We start from the raw sequence: 18740 nt of genomic DNA on the forward strand, positions 1-18740 counted from the left end.
GACATTAAATTCTAAGGAACTCTGACTACAGAAGTACAGAGTTGGTTAAAAACAATGTTTCAGTAACAGTTCACTAATTGTGACAAATGTACTAAGGTAAATGTTAATAATAGGGGAATTGGAGGGTAGAGTACATGGAAACTCTATACTATTTTTTCTCACTTTTCTAAAAGCTAAAGGTATTCTAAACTAAAAAAGTTTAGCTAACCATGTTTTTTAAACATAAAGAAGCCTAAGGCAGGCAAAAAGGAAGAAGAGAAGGAGAAAGGACTTTCAGTAAGTCATAAAATTTAAGACTTTTTAAAAATTTCAATATAGAGTTCCTAACCAAAAAGCTCTACTCAAACATAGACCTCTCAGGCAGAACATATATGTTGGGGATTTAAAGCCAAACAGGATAGATATTTCAGAAACATGCTCTAAAAAACCGAGTTTCTTTAATTAAATGTTCTGAAGTAGTTGTTTTAAAATGACATAAATTCTAGAATCTGGGGGTGCCTGGGTGGCTCAGTGGGTTAAGCCGCTGCCTTCAGCTCAGGTCATGATCTCAGGGTCCTGGGATCGAGTCCCGCATCGGGCTCTCTGCTCACCAGGGAGCCTGCTTCCCTCTCTCTCTCTGCCTGCCTCTCTGCCTACTTGTAATCTCTCTCTGTCAAATAAATAAATAAAATCTTAAAAAAAAAATTCTAGAATCTGGATTTATGGCTTACTAGATCTTTATTAAAATATTATCGACATTTGAAACTTCTATTATAAAATTATTAGACAATGTTTGTAAGATGAGCTAGAAAGGGCATTTCTCAAACCTAATATTTGAATACATAATTAAAGTTATAGTTTCTCCCTTCCTGGATTCAAGAGAATCCATTTGTGCTTACTCATTATTCAGAACAGCTATGATTTTTAGTTACTAAAATGAATTATCCAAGAATAATTTCTAAGACTTAACCCAAATAGTTAAAAATTACTCTAAAAATTACTATTCCTCCTCCAATTACTATTGTATTCTTTTGTTTCAACTTGGGATACAGAAGACTCATCTATGAAAACCTAATCTTTCACTTCAAATTTCCAGTCTGAATTTTAGATATGAAATCTCAAGGTCTGGCTAAGAAAATGGAAATAACAGCACATCTTGGATGGGTATGTTTTTTGCCTGTTCAAGTTTGCAACTAGGACTGGGTGCCTGCAAATTAGGTGTCTGTGGCTCCAACCCCAAACCACTATAAGTAGGAGGTTTCATTGAGTTTGAAATGAAAATTAAGCCATATGCAAAGTTTTCATTACAAACAGAACAGAGCTATGACTGTTCAGTAAGGAGGCTGAGGATGAGAAGCAACAGCAGATGAGACATTATTACAAGTAAAGCCCTGGACCCCAGCACATCAGCAACACTTTGTTTCCAAATTCCTTTTGGAAACTTCTTAAACACATCACATCTTAGATTAATAAAACCATAAGCGAGTTTAGTAATTATTTATTTTTTTTTAACTTTATAGATGTTCTGCCCAAAGGGCACACAGAGCTGTGATGAGAACTGTACTCTTCTAGCTCCTAGCTCAATGTATTCTCTCTCAATGTAACTTTTACAACTGTATTTAGAAGATGATCTCCCAAGACAAACTGAACCAGAGATTTAGAAAATGTGGATAAGTCTTTTTGCTAAAAAGGAACTGTACTTAAAACTGAGTTTTCCAAGGGAACCATATCATGGGACATCCTTTTGAAGTGCTACTTTTACCACTCTGAAGAACACCACTGGGGAAAAATCGCTTCCAGAATGTTCAAAATCACACAAAAAAGGACCCAACTAATGAAAATTGTTGTCAGCATGACAGAAGTACCTAGTCTTGCCCTCTTTCAAAATATTTCCCATTCCTTTGACTTACAGGGGCTACCCGGGGATACCACATTTCAGACTGGCTAATGAGGAGTTCAAATTTTTAATCATCAATGAAAACCTGAAAAGGATCAGGTATTATGCTCCACAAGACGGGGAGAGGTATTAAATAGCAAATCAGTGGGAAAATTAAAAAAAGAAATCTATGATATACAAAATATTTTCCACACTCAAACACTGTTTTGTTAACTTTCGTAAGTGAAGAACATTGTGACCAAAAGCTAATAAGGCCAGCAATTGCTTTTGAAAGAAATTTCAGGAATGCCACATTTTTATGCAATCCAAGAACTTAACATGTTTAATAAAACATAGAAACCAACAGAGGAAGCAACAAGCATTATATAAATAGAAGAATGGGATAAAACAGAATGGACTAGAAAATATTAGTAATGGTAGGCATATAGGCATATAATATCTTAGTGTTGAATTTCTTATTGTATACAATAAGATAGGTGGCTCAGTCGGTTAAGCATCTGCCTTTGGCTCAGGTCATGACCCCAGGGTCCTAGGTTAGAGCTCCACATCCATTGGGCTCCCTGCTCAGCGGGAAGCCTGCTTCTCCCTCTCCCACCCCCCCTGCTTGCATTCCCTCTCTTGCTGTGTCTCTCTCTGTCAAATAAATCAATAAAATCTTAAAAAAAAACAAACGGATTTTTAAAAATGCCTGTAAAACACTGATCCAGAACATGATCCAGATAGGAAATGAAAAGTATTTAAAAGTCTTTGTGTAGCTGAAATTACTATCAAAAAGCATGAGCACTGCACTCTTCTTGTGAAGAAGAACACTACCCCAGGGATTAAGAAAAAGAATTTGGAGACTAACATATATTGTGCATATTATATCCAGCCATATTATATCGAGTCGTTATATCACATGTTGCCAAAAACAAAAACAAACAAACAAAAAACACAAAAAACAAACCAAAAAACCCAGTAGGAATAGTAAATAGAGCATGTTAAAGAATAAGCAAGAGAAAGCAACAGACCCAAGAACAGAGCCAGCAGTAGGGAGTATCTTGAACACCAATTCCACAGCTGGAACTAGGCTAGTTAGAAGAAATGTGTTCATTATGACAGAAGTTGGACTGAAGCAAGGAATTCAGAAAGTGTCAGGAAAAGATCTAGTTTTCATTGTTTGGACAAGTTCAAGCACAAAATTCAGGACTAATGACTGAGACCTGAATTTCTGGAGAGATACTACATGGATGGGGCACTGAAGTAATAAAAAACAAAATAACTATGCATGATGTCAGTGTGATTCCAAATGCAAAGAGATGGTAGAGAAGCCAAAATTGCAAGGAGAATAGGTAGAGCTAAAACATGAAATCGAGGTCAATTAAACAAAGTACAAGCTGGGTGTCAACTAGAAAGAATGGGTCCAGAGGAAATTAGGAGACAAGTTGTATTTGGGAGTAAGCAAATAAGGGCAGGAGTAAGCATTTGGTTATTTCTTAATTCCACTCATATGTCCATGCATTCATTTGTTAATATGCTGATTAACTCACTGATTTAAAAAAATATTTCTTAAATCCCTAGTGTGTCCTAGGCGTAACATCAAGGCCAGGATTCTTAACACCCAAACCCACATTCCTTACAGTCGGGATTATAAAATCAGAGTAGGTTGTAGGGCAAATCCTAGCATCGTAGTATGTAAGATTAAAAGTACCATTTTGCAGTTTGTTTTACTGTGGTCAGCATGACCCTGACATCAAAAGTGACAAAATAATTACAAAAAAAAAAAAATTACAGACTAATATATATTGTAAACATAGACACAAAAAAATTAACAAAATATTGTGAACTTGACTCCAGCAGTTTATAAAAAGGATAATACATCATAAAAAAGTGGTGTTTGTGCCAGACATTCAAGGATTATTCAATATCCAAAAATCATTACAATTTATCAGATTAGAAAGTTAAAAAAGAAAACAATGTAATTAGCTCAGCAGATACAGAAAAAGTACTTGACAAAATAACACCTATTCATGATTAATACTCTAGGTAAATTCGGAAAATCAATTTTGTAAAGAACATATGTGAGAAACTACAGTTAATATCATATTTAATGTGAAATATCCAAACACCTCTTAGAGTGGGGTCAAGGAAAGGATGCTTACTCTTACTCTACTCATAGTGCTGGAGATCCTAGTCATTTCAATAAAATAAGAAAAATAAAATGCATAAGGATTATTTTAAATGTAAAAATATCTCCACTTGCAGATAACATGAATGTTTAGACATTTCTAAGGAATCTACTGAAATACTGGTAGAACTGTGGTAAACTGTGTTTCCAAATATAGTCACAACACAACTTCTGGTGTCATATGATCTTACAGAATATTGTTACTCTCCCATCAGAATCTTTCCCCTTTTCCTTGAAATAGGGCAATTTTGTGAACTTAAAACAACAGGGATTAGGGCTTTGACATATAAATTCGGGGGGACATAAATATTCAGTTAATAGCACAGTAAAAACTACAAAAGATTGAAGAAAAAAATTAAATATTTATATGATGTTCAGAGACTCAAAGACTAAGATTTTATCAATTCTCCCCAAACTTATCAATGGGTTTAATACAATCTAAATCAAAATATCATCAGCCCTTTTCATAGGAATTGACAATTGGATTCAAAATTTATATGAAATTTAAATGACAAATAGCAAAATCTATCTTAAAAAAAAAAAAAAAGAACCAAGTTGGAGGACTTACAAATAACTGGTAATAAGACTTACTATAATACCATAGTAATCAAGACCACGGTCTAAGATAGCCCCCCAAAAAAGAACAACAATGCAACAAAATCAGAGCCCCAAAATACACTCACATAATCATTTAACTTCTGAGAAAGGTGCCAATGCAATCAAATGTGAAAGAGGAAACGGAATATCCATATGAAAACAAAACAAAAAAAAAAAACAGCCCCAACCCCTGCCTCAAAACATATGCAAAAATCAATTTGAGGTGGTATATAAACCTGAACATAAAAACTAAAACTACACAATATGACTTGGCATCAGGGAAATATAAATCAAAACCACAATGAGATACCACCTCACACCAGTCAGAATGGCTAAAATTAACAAGTCAGGAAATAACAGATGCTGGCGAGGACACGGAGAAAGGGGAACCCTCCTAGACTGCTGGTGGGAATGCAAGCTGGTGCAACCACTTTGGAAAACTGCATGAAGTTTCCTCAAAAAGTTGAAAATAGAGCTACCCTATGACCCAGAAATTACACTACTGGGTATTTACCCTAAAGATACAAACATAGTGATCTGAAGGGGCATGTGCACCCGAATGTTTATAGCAGCAATGTCCACAATAGCCAAACTATGTAAAGAACCTAGATGTCCACCAACAGATGAATGGATAAAGAAGAGGTGATATATATATACAATGGAATACTATGCAGCCATCAAAAGAAATGAAATCTTGCCATTTGCGACGATGTGGATGGAACTAGAGGGTATTATGTTTAGTAAAATAAGTCAATCGTAGAAAGACAACTATCATATGATCTCCCTGATATGAGGAAGTGGAGATGCAATGTGGGGGGTTTGGGGGGTAGGAAAAGAATAAATGAAACAAGATGGGATTGGGAGGGAGACAAACCATAAGAGACTCTTAATCTCACAAAACAAACTGAGCGTTGCTGGGGGAGGAGGGTCGGGAGAGGGTGGTGGGATTATGGACATTGGGGAGGGTATGTGCTATGGTGAGTGTTGTGAAGTGTGTAAACCTGGCGATTCACAGACCTGTACCCTGGGGATAAAAATACATTATATGTTTATAAAATTTTTTTTTAAATTAAAAAAAAAAAACTAAAACTACACAATTTTTAAAATACATGAAAGAATACATTCCCTAGATGTAGACTAATGTTTCTTAGAACATATCACATAGAGGCACCTGGGTGGCTCAGTAGGTTAAAGCCTCTGCTTTCAGCTCAGGTCATGATCCCAGGTCCTGGGATTGAGCCCTGCGTTGGGCTCTCTGCTCAGTGGGGAGCCTGCTTCCTCCTCCCTCTCTCTCTCTGCCTGCCTCTCTGCCTACTTGTGATCTCTGTCTGTCAAATAAATAAATAAAATCTTAAAAAAAAAAGAACATATCACATAAAACAATTTGAAAAAAGAAAAATGTGATTAATTAGACTTCATCAAAATTAAAACTTCTCCCCAAAAACCATCAAGAAAATGAATGACAAAGGCCACAAATGTTCGCAAACATTTATCTGACAAAGAACTCAAATCCAGAATGCATGAAGAACTTCTACAATTCAATAAATAAAAAACAAACCAAATTAGGGGCACCTGGGTAGCTCAGTAGGTTGAGCTTCTGACTCCTAATTTCAGTTCAGGTCCTGATCTCAGGGTCCTAAGGTCAAGCCCCATGCCAGGCTCTGCACTCAGAAGGGACTCTGCTTAGGATCCTCTCTTTCCCTCTCTTTCTGCCCCTAGAACGCGCGCGCGCGCACACACACACACAACACACTCTCTCTCTCTCTTTCCTTCTCTCTCTCTCAAATAAATAATTAATTTTTAAAAATAGCTAAAAGATTTAGATGTCTCACAGTTGAAGATATATAAATGTCTAATAGTACATGACAAAGTGTTCAACATCATTAATCAATAGGGAACTGCAAGTCAAATCATAATGAGATGCTGTTACACATCCCGCAGAATGGCTGAAGTTAAAGACAGACAAGCCCCAAGTTGACTAGGATGTGGAATAACTGGAGCTCTCATATGTTGCTGGTGAGAATGTGAAGCAAAACCACTTTTAAAAAGACAATTTAACAGTCTTAAAGCTTGCACCTTATCCAGCATACTAATACTGTTCTTACAATACACCTAACTCTATGACCCAGCAATTCCACTTTTAGGAATTTATGCATGAGAAATGAAAGCATATGTCCACAAAAAGACTGAATAAGAATATTCATAGCTCTTTTATCCATAAAATCCCCAAACTGGAAAAAGCCCAACAGTCTGTTATCAGAAAACAGACACTGTTATATAGTCATACAATGATCTTTACTTGACATTTGAAAGGAATAAACTAGTAGGACACATTGTATAAATAAATCTCAAAATCAATTAGCTAAATGAAAAAAAAGCCTTACACAAATGAGTGTATACCACACGAACGGATTCATATGAAGTTCTAAAATAGGTAAAATAAATCTTTCTGGAAAGAAATGAGAACGGCACTTGCCTTCGAAGTAGGGACAGGGACAGAGGCAGGGACAGTGACTGCCTAGAAAGGGCCATGGGGGATGACGAGGGGAAGATGATGCTCCGCATCTTACAGGAGTGCATGTATTTTTCAAGATTTACTGAATAGTATAACTATGTCTTGTTCATTTCTTCAATATACTGAAAATACACAAATATACTTCTGTTTTCATACATATACACATTCAGCCACATGCAAACACTGAATTCTAGCTAATGAGGGACATGCTAAATGTGTTTAGGGGTTTAGCGTACTGATGTCTGCATCTAATTTTGAACTGCATTAAAAACAACACAAACTGATAAGCAGAGGGATGGACAGACAGATTAACATGTGAAAAGGCAAATAGAGAAAAATGTTGACAGCAGAATTTTTGTTTTGAACACATGTGTGCACACTGTCCAATCCTTTCAACTTTCCTGTATGTTTAAAATTTTTCATAAAATTTTGGGAAACATTACAATTATGTAAGGACTTTAAAGGGGAAGGTATAATGTACTGTGAAAGCATATAATTATGAGATTTGATGGGGTGAGAAAGAATTATTTATAGAGTAGTAAGTTTTCCATTTTTCTCGAATAATCTGCTGAGGGCTACAAAATGAAGAGCTTCTAGAAGTGGTTCCACTTGAACTTCATTCAACTACACCCTAACATCTCTCCACTGTTTGTGAAGTACAATCTCTGTGAACTTCCAATCAGTTCTGCTGACTTCAGGCATCAGATTGGATTCTGGGCTCTCAGGGTAGCCCTCTCGATACAATGCTAGGAATCTCTGGTGTCCTGTTCCTCTCTCAGTACTCATCAGCCTTTGCTTTGTTCCCTTGTTTGATGTTTGCCTTCCTCAAAAGCCTAGAAGAGGCATAATGGCAGGGATCACGGAGGTCTTGTTCATCATTATATTCCCAGTTTGTACAACAGTACTGGGCACATACCAGGCCTTAAACCCTGTATACTGAGGAAATCAAGTCTGCTATGTTAAATATTAAAAGAAAATGGTGGATTATGCAGAAAAGTAGATACTATTCACAACAAAGTTTTAATTTCATCATAGTAAACTCCTGGGCTGTCTAAGATAAGATCGTCCACATTGATTGGGATCCTGGTTCTAGGAAATAACTGTGAGACTTCTCCTAGAAGAGCTTTTTCCCATCAAAGGAAAGTTAGGGGCTCCACCTGGATAATACCCAACTTAAAAACAAAAAGAAGTCAACAAGACTGGTCATTGTTTTCAACTCACTTCTTACACTTTTCCCAGTTTCTTTTTTGACTTCTCCCTATCACATCAAGGCATATCACAAACTTTGGATACAAAGTTCAGCATGATATTAATATAATTGCTTCTGGGGGAAAAAAGTCCCAAAGAGAGTAAACAAATAAAACCAGCAATTGCAGTGTAGTAGCTTTTAGTATCTGTGAACTAAAAAAACAAAATGAGCACAAGGGATACAAATGGAAACTGTATTACTTTGAAGCACACTCACAGCATGGGGTTGAGAAAGACAACTGTAGGATGTCTACCTTGGAGAACTTAAGAACAGAGATGCCTTACAAGGAGGAGAGACAGTTGTTACAAAACTCAATAAATTCTTTGCTGCAATAATCACACAGAAAGATTGATGTCGGAAGCAGACATATGGCTCACAGGGGAGAAGTAATGAGATAAAGGCACATGCTGCCGGAGCAGGTGATCTACTAATTAGATTTCAGTGATGTGGTTCATATGATGTTTAGATGGAAATTATCTTAAAATATACAAAAGAAACAAAACAGAGTAGCAGGGGAAATGATTCAGAGACATGATCATAATGAAATCAGGATGATGGAGCTGAAATAAGGTTTTTCTAAGACTTCTGCAGACAGGGACGCCTGGGTGGCTCAGTTGGTTGGACGACTGCCTTCGGCTCAGGTCATGATCCCGGAGTCCCGGGATCGAGTCCCGCATCGGGCTCCCAGTTCCACGGGGAGTCTGCTTCTCTCTCTGACCTTCTCCTTGCTCATGTTCTCTCTCACTGTCTCTCTCTCAAATAAATAAATAAAATCTTTAAAAAAAAAAAAAAAGACTTCTGCAGACAAATAAATGCAAGTAGTCATGTGATATAGAGCAAGCCAAGAACTGGAAATACAGACTATATGGTTATCACTTCATATGTTATTTTCATAGACTTTCATAAAGGTAGATAAAAAAAAACTGAGGACCTACCGTCAGAAGTATTCATACGTGTATTCCATTTTATTCTTCATCACAATCATCTGAAATCATTGCATCCTAGAAAATAAGTCTCAGATCGGCTAAAAGACTTGCCCAAGGACACACCTCCGTAAGCAGGAGAACCAGAGTCCAAATTTAGGGTATCTAATCACAAAGATACAGTCCCTAATCATGTGCAATGTGTTTCACCTTGTTTCATAGCATGAAAAGTCATATACAAGTTGGAACATGCTCTGTAAGGAAATAAAAGTCAATGCATGTATGTGTTTTATGATACATGATTATTTCTCCACATAATACAGATGGAGCTTTTGGAGATGATCTTAACCATCAAGAAAAGCACTTGTTCTGGGTTAGTTACTTAGCATAGGACATTATATTGCACTTTAAACTTAAAAATATTACAATCAAGGAGATGTTTGAAGTCCCTTGACACCAATTTTCTAAAAAGATTTTATTTATTTATTTCAGAGAGACAGAGGGAGCACAAGCAGCTGGAAGAAGCAGACTCCCCACTAAGCAGGGACTCCAACACTGGGATCATGACCTGAGTAAAAGGCAGACACTTAACCAACTGAGCCACCCAAGAGCCCCTGACATCAACTTTTTCATGTCCCCATAACTAAATGCTACACAACCACTATAGTTTTTATAATTTAAACTGAATCACTGGCATTGGCTCTTACAACACTGAGATATGAAGAAAATATTTGAGGTTTTAGGAAATGGAAGACTATCAGATTCTTCTTATACAATCCTTCAAATTTTTTAAATGTCAGGGCATTTAGAAAGCACATGAACAAACATTCTTTCTAGGGAACTGCTTTAGAATAATTTGGGTGACTGAAATACATTTATACCTGACTCATTCATTCATAGTTAATGTCCGCTATAATATTAATAAAATACTACAGTCAAGTGTTATGAATTGCATTGACTATTCCTGTGTTCTGGCAAGTCAATGGACTTGAAATTTCACTTCTATCTAAGAGTAATCATATAGTATGCAAAGTGCTATTAATGAATTCACTTAGCAATAAATAACATTTTTAAAAGTACTTTCTTGGTTGAAGAATTAATTTATATGTTATTAAAGATTTATAAAAGAAAATCAGTTCATTGGCAGTATGCTTCCATGGGAACTGTGGCAAAAGTCTTTTGATAGAAATTACTAATTATAAGTGTGGTAGCAGCATGCCTAAGTCAGAAACAAGTGGCAGTGATGGCAAGCTCTACCTGCTAGTCTACAAGCTCCTAGTTAGGGACAAACATTTATAATAATATTGGTTATCATGTATCCAGTGCTAACCACCAAGATCTATCTCACTTTTAATGTGATATTTCATTTAAAAAATAAAAGAGACATTACAAAGAATAGTTGGATCCAGCATGAGTTAAATGGGAAAAGGTCTCTGAAGGCAGAAGGATGCATAACAGAGAGTTCAATCTTTAAGCCATCTGTCTGATGAGCTAGAGGAAGCCTGGGGGTAGAGAAAATGGAGAGAACTCCTTGAGAATGGTCACAAGTACAGCTGTGGGGAAGATCTCTGGTCCCTGCTGGGAAGGGAAGTCATAAAGTCAAGTACTTCTTGTTACAAGGTGAACCTGAGTCCCAGAGAGTAATGAACACACTAAAAATCAGGTTGCCCAGAAGTACCAGTTCTTCACTAAGATGGAAACTGAGAATAACTTGTTGGTTAATTTGAAAGATGCTTTGTAAACAAACTTGGATTTTGGAAGAATTGCTGAATTGATACTATATCAAGATGGAGTAGCAGCTAATGAAGAGAAACAACCCAGAAAGTTACTTGTGCTTTAAACGTGTGATTCAGGGGCACCTGGGTGGCTCAGTGGGTTAAAGCCTTTGCCTTTCACTCAGGTCATGATCTCAGGGTCCTGGGACCAAGCCTCGAATCAGGCTCTCTGCTCAGCAGGGAGCCTGCTTCCTCCTCTCTCTCTGCCTGCTTGTCTGCCTACTTGTGATCTCCATCTGTCAAATAAATAAATAAAATCTTAAAAAAAAAAAAATGTGTGATTCAGTCAATCTCTCTCCTAAAGATGAGGAAAGTTTTTCTTACTCTTCCTTAGTTCCAATCCAAATGGAATTTACCATCTCCACAGATCCTGCACACCCAACATTTCAAAATCACTTTCCCTTTTGACTGAATTAAAACAAACACCTCTAGCCTCTGAGCTGCTGAAAGGGTCTTCCTCTTCCTTTGCACCCTATATATGAGTGATGTTTACTTAATTTACCATATTTATTCATAAGAATTTCTTAAAGACCTTCAATGCATGAATCACTGCACTTGATGGTGGAAAAACAAGTTTTCTTGGCAGATTGGCTTCCAAGTAAGATTCTACCAGCTCTTTTTCTGTTATCGGAGACGTTAGATATTGGTCCACACTACTAAGAGCTATCTGAAATGGAGAAGAGAAATAGAACAGACCTGTGGCAATACATCCTTTTAAAGAGCCCTAGACATGCAGGCATTTAGCAGCGTAACTGCCTTTTTGTGAGACTGCTTCAAATCAAGGCCAAACCAGTTGTTCTAGAGCTAAGGAAACAAGCTGCCCAAACTAACTGACTTTGACTATGAGGAAATGTGATTATTTCTTGGCAACCATTTCAAGAGAAGCTACTATGTTCTAGGCTTCAATGAAAGTGCTGAGATGAGAGGTGAAAATATAGATAGGATATGGACCCCTCCTAAGTGGATACAGAATACACCTCTAAGTGATTACGATGCAAAGCAGAAAGTGGCAAATGTCTTAGAAATGACAATATACAGGATTAACTTGAGTACATACACATAAAACTTCAATGTATACATTTTCATTGTGTGTATTCTCCCTCTTTTGTTTGTAATTAAGTGAGCATTCCTCTGTAAGTGACTGTCATTTCAGTAATGGGCTGTAATTCAATCTGACACCTAGAAGTTGACATAGAGACAATAGGATGTAAATGTATATGCTGAGTAAGCACAGAGAGAATATGATGAGGCGCTCTGGCATAGTCTGAAATGCAAGCAGCCACTGATGGGAAACAGGGAAAGAGATAGTTGGGTGCAGTGAATAGAGCAGCTCTTAGAACTGACAGTATAACTCACTATAGGCGCATCAACCATTCAAAACCTGAGTCTTTAGAGTCTTCTGTTAATCAGAGCAGGATGGCTTTGACTACAACATATTTATGTTTCTATTCAGCTCCAGCATTTCAAATTCCACTAGACAAGTGGATTCTATAAACTCTATGCACCAGGAGGCTTAGTCAGCACTTTTCGTCCTGTGCCAAGCACAGTGCTTGGGCTCACGGCAGATGCCCAGAAAGTGCTGACACAGTGAGTTAGGAAGAAACAGAATTGCTTGTGGGTGGCTTTCTAATAACGCCCGCCACTTTCTCTCCTTTCTTCTCACTCTTCCTCTAGGGTGACCAACCATTCTGTTCTGCCAAAGATTTTCCCAGTTTTAGCCTTGAAGCCCCACTTCCTGGGAAAACCTTAAGCCCCAGGCAACCAAGATTGACTGGTTACTTCCTTCTCCCCACTTTCCCTCTTAATGCTTCAGGCACGTCCACTGTACCTGTGGACCTTACTTAAACCCACAGGGGGATATTTAAGACGAAAGATGGTGCTTTAATAAGCACCTAAATTTATGGGAATTTGTTTCTTTGGTTTATATCCCACAGGAATAAGTCAGACATTAAAATACACAGAGATTTTCAATGTCTTTCCCTAGTTATACGGAAAGTGAATGGATGATCTGCAAATAAAAAAAAGTCCTATTTGCCAAAAGCCATCATGTGCCTGAGTATCATTATGATATGATAGAAATGCAGAGCATAAGGCTTCAAGTCGTACTTGGAATGTCTCTCTTAGATACCAAGCTAAATAGGTGTGATACATAAAACCCAAACTGACAATGAACTGAGATGATATGGTCACTGCCAGCGCCAAGAGAGCAGGACAGCTGGGAAAATCAACCTGGCAGTGGGACAGCAAAACCACAAAAGGAATAAAAAAATGTATAGAAATCCAAAGGACTACACTTTTTTTTTTTTTAATCCCTACATGTATCCTGACTTTGAACTGAACTGAAAGTGATTAAGGCAACGTCATTCCCCATGACTGCAAAATAAATTCATGCCGGTGCCACCCTCCCAGCACTGAAAGATGCAAAATGGCACTGCCCGCCACTTCCAGACTTCACTCAGCTACAGGCATGCCGGTGGAAACAGAAAGCTAGATTTCTAAACTAGCCAGATTTTCTGCCTAGCTAGCAAGGGTCTTTACTCTATTTTACTTTGCTAGAGGCAGAGGAAATTTACCATCTGGTATCAATGTCTGGCTGGATTAGGAAGGGGCGTTTCTCTTGATACTAGCAGAATATTTCATTTACTTGTGTTTCTACTACAAAAATTCTGTGGTTATTGTGATTTCCGTCTTTAAAGATAAGCATTTTCAATGTACTATGGTAACTAAACTTTCAGCAAGGCAAGTCCAATGAAAGAAACATACACCCCTTACAGTGTTGGAGGGAAAACTACCTGGTAGGTTTAGTAAGGGATAGCACGTCTCTGTACTATAAAGGGTTTTCCACCCTAATTTCCCATGAGATGCAAATCCACCATATTTTACCTCTCTGTCATTCATTTATTCATTCAAAAACATATACTGGGTACGAGGCACTACGACACTGGAGACAGAGCAAGGAAATAGACATAATGCTTACTGTCACAGAATTTCCATACTGGAATCAGGAGAAAGACAATAAACAAAGAGGTAAAATAAGTGGCCAGCCAGAAAGTGATGGATACTTTGGATAAAAATAAAACAGAGAAGTGAATAGGGAAGCAGGCATGAATTTCCTAGGGCTGGTTTTGAGCCACTCTTGAGAAAAGGCCTTTCATCTTCCAGAAGCCCTCATGCCATTTCTACTCCTTTATGTTACATAAGTGCTGAAGGAGTTTAAGCAATTAGACTTTGGCTTTATTTAGATACTGCACAAAGCAAAAAGGTATTATCAGAAGGATTTTAATCAAAGAGAGGCAAGGTTAATTATCAAAGTGGTAGATATTCTTTCAAAAAAGCCCAGAAAGGTAGTTCATTGCCCAGCCACAGTGCACCAGAAAGAACATGGAATTTGTGGTCAAGCAAAACTGGTCTTGAATTTTGATTCAGCCACGCTAGCTCTATGCGACCTTAGAAGCATTATTTTAATCACTCTGAGCTTTACTTTTTATTTAATTTGTACTATGGATATAATAGTTTCTTTCATGCTGAAGGGGGTTATTGTGAGGATTAAATATAAAAGTTAATGAAAAGCTTCTGGCAGTCAATGATGCTTTTATGCTACAGTCAATGTGGAGCATCACACCCTCCCTTTCATCTTCTGCAATGGACTGAGTTAGAAAGAGAAGAAGTAACTATGAAGGTTAAGAACTGGCTCAATTAATTGCAACAGAAGGACTGAAGGCCTCAAGGGAAAAAAAAATGGGATGCCTCTACATATTTCCAGATGTAGAACAAAATCAGAGGTGATAATCTGGAATTAGGTCCTCTCTGCATTCTTGCAGAGTAAAGGAAAACACCAGTGTGTTATGTACCATAGCCTTTCATAACGTATCTCATACTTTGTGTGGTGCTGAGACCCTAAACTGAGAAGTGAATGAGTATTCGTTTATCACCTAGAACTCCTGTGGGTGTTGAGAGGATCTGTTCCAAACCAAAAGATGTAAAGAGACATTTCCATTAAGTCTTTATTTCTAAAACAGAAGCATATAAGGAATAGGAAAATTGAGTTTCAATGGCTATAAAAAGAATTCTATTTTCTTTTTAAGGATAAACTGTTTCTCATTTCTTTTTTTACTGAAGTATAGTGGACATGTTTCTCATTGCTTATAGCTCTGGGAATTTTTAATTAGTTAAATGCACTTAGGTATTCTAACACCGGAGTGAGTTCAGGCCAAAGCCACGATGTAAAGAATCACAGCTTCAGCTGAACCACTGAAAGAAGGAGTATGAGGCTAAGTGCTCACAAAGGTCTTGCCTGCTCTTTCCAAGGGTAAGGAGGGAAAGGGGCAGTATATTTGAAATAGAGAAATTGAAATGATTTGGGGGATATAAAAAACATGTAGACCCTAGTTAGAAAAGGATTGCTGGGGGCACCTGGGTGGCTCAGTTGGTTAAGCGGCTGTCTTTGGCTCAGGTCATGATTCCAGGGTCCTGTGATTGAATCCTACATCAGGCTCCCTGCTTAGCAGAAAGCCTGCTTCTTTCTCTCCCTCTGCCGGCTGCTCTGCTTACTTGTGCACTCTCTCTATTTCTCTGTCAAATAAATAAATAAAATCCTTTTGTTTAAAAAAAAAAAAAAAAAGGATTGCTTGTTGACAAGTATGGTCATCGACCACCCAGGTTTGCCCAAGACAGAGAGATTTCCTAAGAAGGCAGCACTTTCCATGACGAAACTGGACAGTTCCAGGCAAACTGAGATGAGTGGTCACTCGATGACAGGTCTCAGTGATCATATTTGGAGGGTGAGGATGTGACATATTTGGTAGGAGCAGAGCAAGCAGACACTGAAAAAAGGAGATGGGACTTAATTTGAGTTTCAGTGAGTAGAAATTTTGTTTTCACATGGTTTTCTTGACTATAGTATTTTTCTGTTTTTGATTGAGATGCAATTAACATAAAATTTACCACCGAATGGCTCTTAGTAACTCAATGACCACTATCTAATCCCAGAACTTCTATATCAACTCAAAAATAAACAGTATATCTAATATAAATCACTTCCCATTCTCCTCTGCCTCATCCTCTGGCATTTTAAAAGAAGGTGGTTAGAATTTTCTGCATTTAGGAGAAAACAGTAAGTAATAAGTCACACACCAAGCCCAGAGTATGCCGGGGCTTAAGTAACCTTTTGCTGTGTCTGACACAGCCACAGTGTGAAAGGAAAAAATCAACCTGAGTCCTTTATCGAACAATTTATTCTATTTCCCCAAATCCACTGTTGGTTAGGAAGAAATCTGGTGGGAACTAGTAAGTGATGTTATGAAAAGCTTGAGAATACTATAGTCACGGTTATGTAATCAGTTTTTCCTACTTCTTCTTTAGATCTCAATATTTTCCAGGACATCATCATCTTCCTCTCTCATTTCATTTCCTTAGAAATAACTTGAAGCTAGAAATTAGAAAAATTAGGTTCATTCATAGCCTTATTTTATGTAGCTTCTTTTTAAATTAAGGAGTATGAATTTTGTTCACCTTTTCATTAGAAATTACTGCTCATTATTTTAAAAAATAAATGAAAATATTTCATTCTAAACAAAAGCTACTAGAAAACTGCTTTGTTTCCCTGCACATCAATGTCTGGCGTCTATTTGTTCTTGGCTTGGAAAAGCAGTAGTTTAATATGCCTTAACTAAATTTTGCTGAATATTACCAAACTCTTATCATTGGCCATGTTTGATTGCTGTTCCACAGTGATAGATGGAAACTTTCTGCATTTCTGGACTCTGGCAGTCACATAGAAACATAAACAGGAGAAAGTTATCGAAGCACACTGAACAGTTTAATGGCTTATCATCAACTGTTGGCTTCAAAAGCAAGACACTATCATTGAGATCATAAATTTAAAGTTTGTTACCTTGAGTAAAAGAAAGCACCATCAACCATCCATTGGCAGGAATTTCAATTGTTAATTACACCTAGCAGGTATAAATTTTCATTTATTTATGTGAAATACATTTTCACATCCTTATGTTTTCATTACATCCTCCTCGTGATTCATAGCACACATGTGAAAGACATCTGACCTGTGTTGGTTGGAAGAGCTAAGTAAGGCATCTGAACTATACGTGGGTTGAATATGTGATCTCATTCATTTTAGAACCAGGTTCTAAAGAAATGAGCTAATCAGGCACCAACTAACCCAGCAAGAAATACAATGTGTGCCTTGGTCTAGGATAGTAATTTTTACCCTGGGATTCATAACCCCTGAAATGATTTAGAGGTCCACTGACAGGCTTTAGGAAATCTATGAACATACTAAAGTAGTACAAAAAACATTGTACTTTTGTGTTATTGTTGTTTCTGAGAAAGAAGTCAAAGCCTCTTATCAGATTCCCAAAGTGGTATATTTTCCAAAATGGCTAAAAAGTGACTGCTCTTCAATGGGCAGAAAACATGAACAGGCATTACTCCAAGAAGACAAACAGATGGCCAAAAGACACAGGAAAAGATGCTCAATATCATTCATCCTCAGGGAAATGCAACTCAAACCACAATGAGCTATCATCTCACACCTGTTGGAATAAACTCAAAAACACACGAAACAAGTGTTGGCAAGGAGGTGGAGAAAAAGGGCTCCATGGATGGATCTAGAGAGTATAATGTTAAGGGAAATAAGTCAGTCAGAGAAAGACAAATACCATATGATTTCACTCTTCTGTAGAATTTAAGAAACAAAACAAACAAAGAAGTAAGAGACAAACCAAAAAAACTCTTAACCATAGAAAACAAACTGATGGTTATCAGAGGGGAGGTGGGTAGTGGGTGGGTAAAATAGGTGAAGGGGGTTAAGTGCACACTTTCTGTGATGAGCACTGAATAATATATAGAACTGGTGAATCACTATATTGTACACTTGAAACTAATATAATACTGTATGTTAACTGTACTAGAATTGAAATTCAAAAAATGATTGCTCTTAAAGAATATAATTAACATAGCTGATTCTACTTTCTACCAAACTGCCTGCCTCAGTAAATAAAGCATGTATTTTGCCTACACAGAACTATGTCCCAAGTCTGATTTAGTGATAAGTAAATTTCTGTGTTCACAGATTTACTTAAAATTGTACATTTCCATCTTTACTGTATCTACTGCATAGAATTTGTCCAGAGAAGCAGAAAAACTATGAGTGATTTCGAATAAGGGACTTATTATGGGGATTAGGATTTCTGATTAATTACAGAAACTGGGGAGAAATTTATATAAATAAATTCATATAATTGTTTCTGTGCCTGATATTGAGTCTGAAGTTGCTAGGCTGGTAGATGTGAAGAACATCTCAATTGTAAAAGTATAAAAGAGCTTTAAGCAACTGGAATCCACATCTGTCTCAAGTTCCCTTCACCCTTGATAATGCAGGAGACTACAGGTGAAGCTGACAAACTTCATCTCATATACGAGTCACACAGAAGTTAAAGGAGGAAATTCATCAGGGGATCCAGCACTTTGGAAAAGGTCAGAAGAAGATGCTGTGGGAGTTGGAGGACTTGAAGTCACAGATGTTGCTTCAAATCAACTAAGGGAGCCAGAAAATCAGTGATAATCCTACAACTTGTGGCAGTTCCTTGAACCCTACTCTGATGTTTAGGATGCAGAAAT

Source organism: Mustela nigripes, chromosome 7 (genome assembly GCF_022355385.1).
Source record: "Mustela nigripes isolate SB6536 chromosome 7, MUSNIG.SB6536, whole genome shotgun sequence".
Lineage (NCBI taxonomy): Eukaryota > Metazoa > Chordata > Mammalia > Carnivora > Mustelidae > Mustela > Mustela nigripes.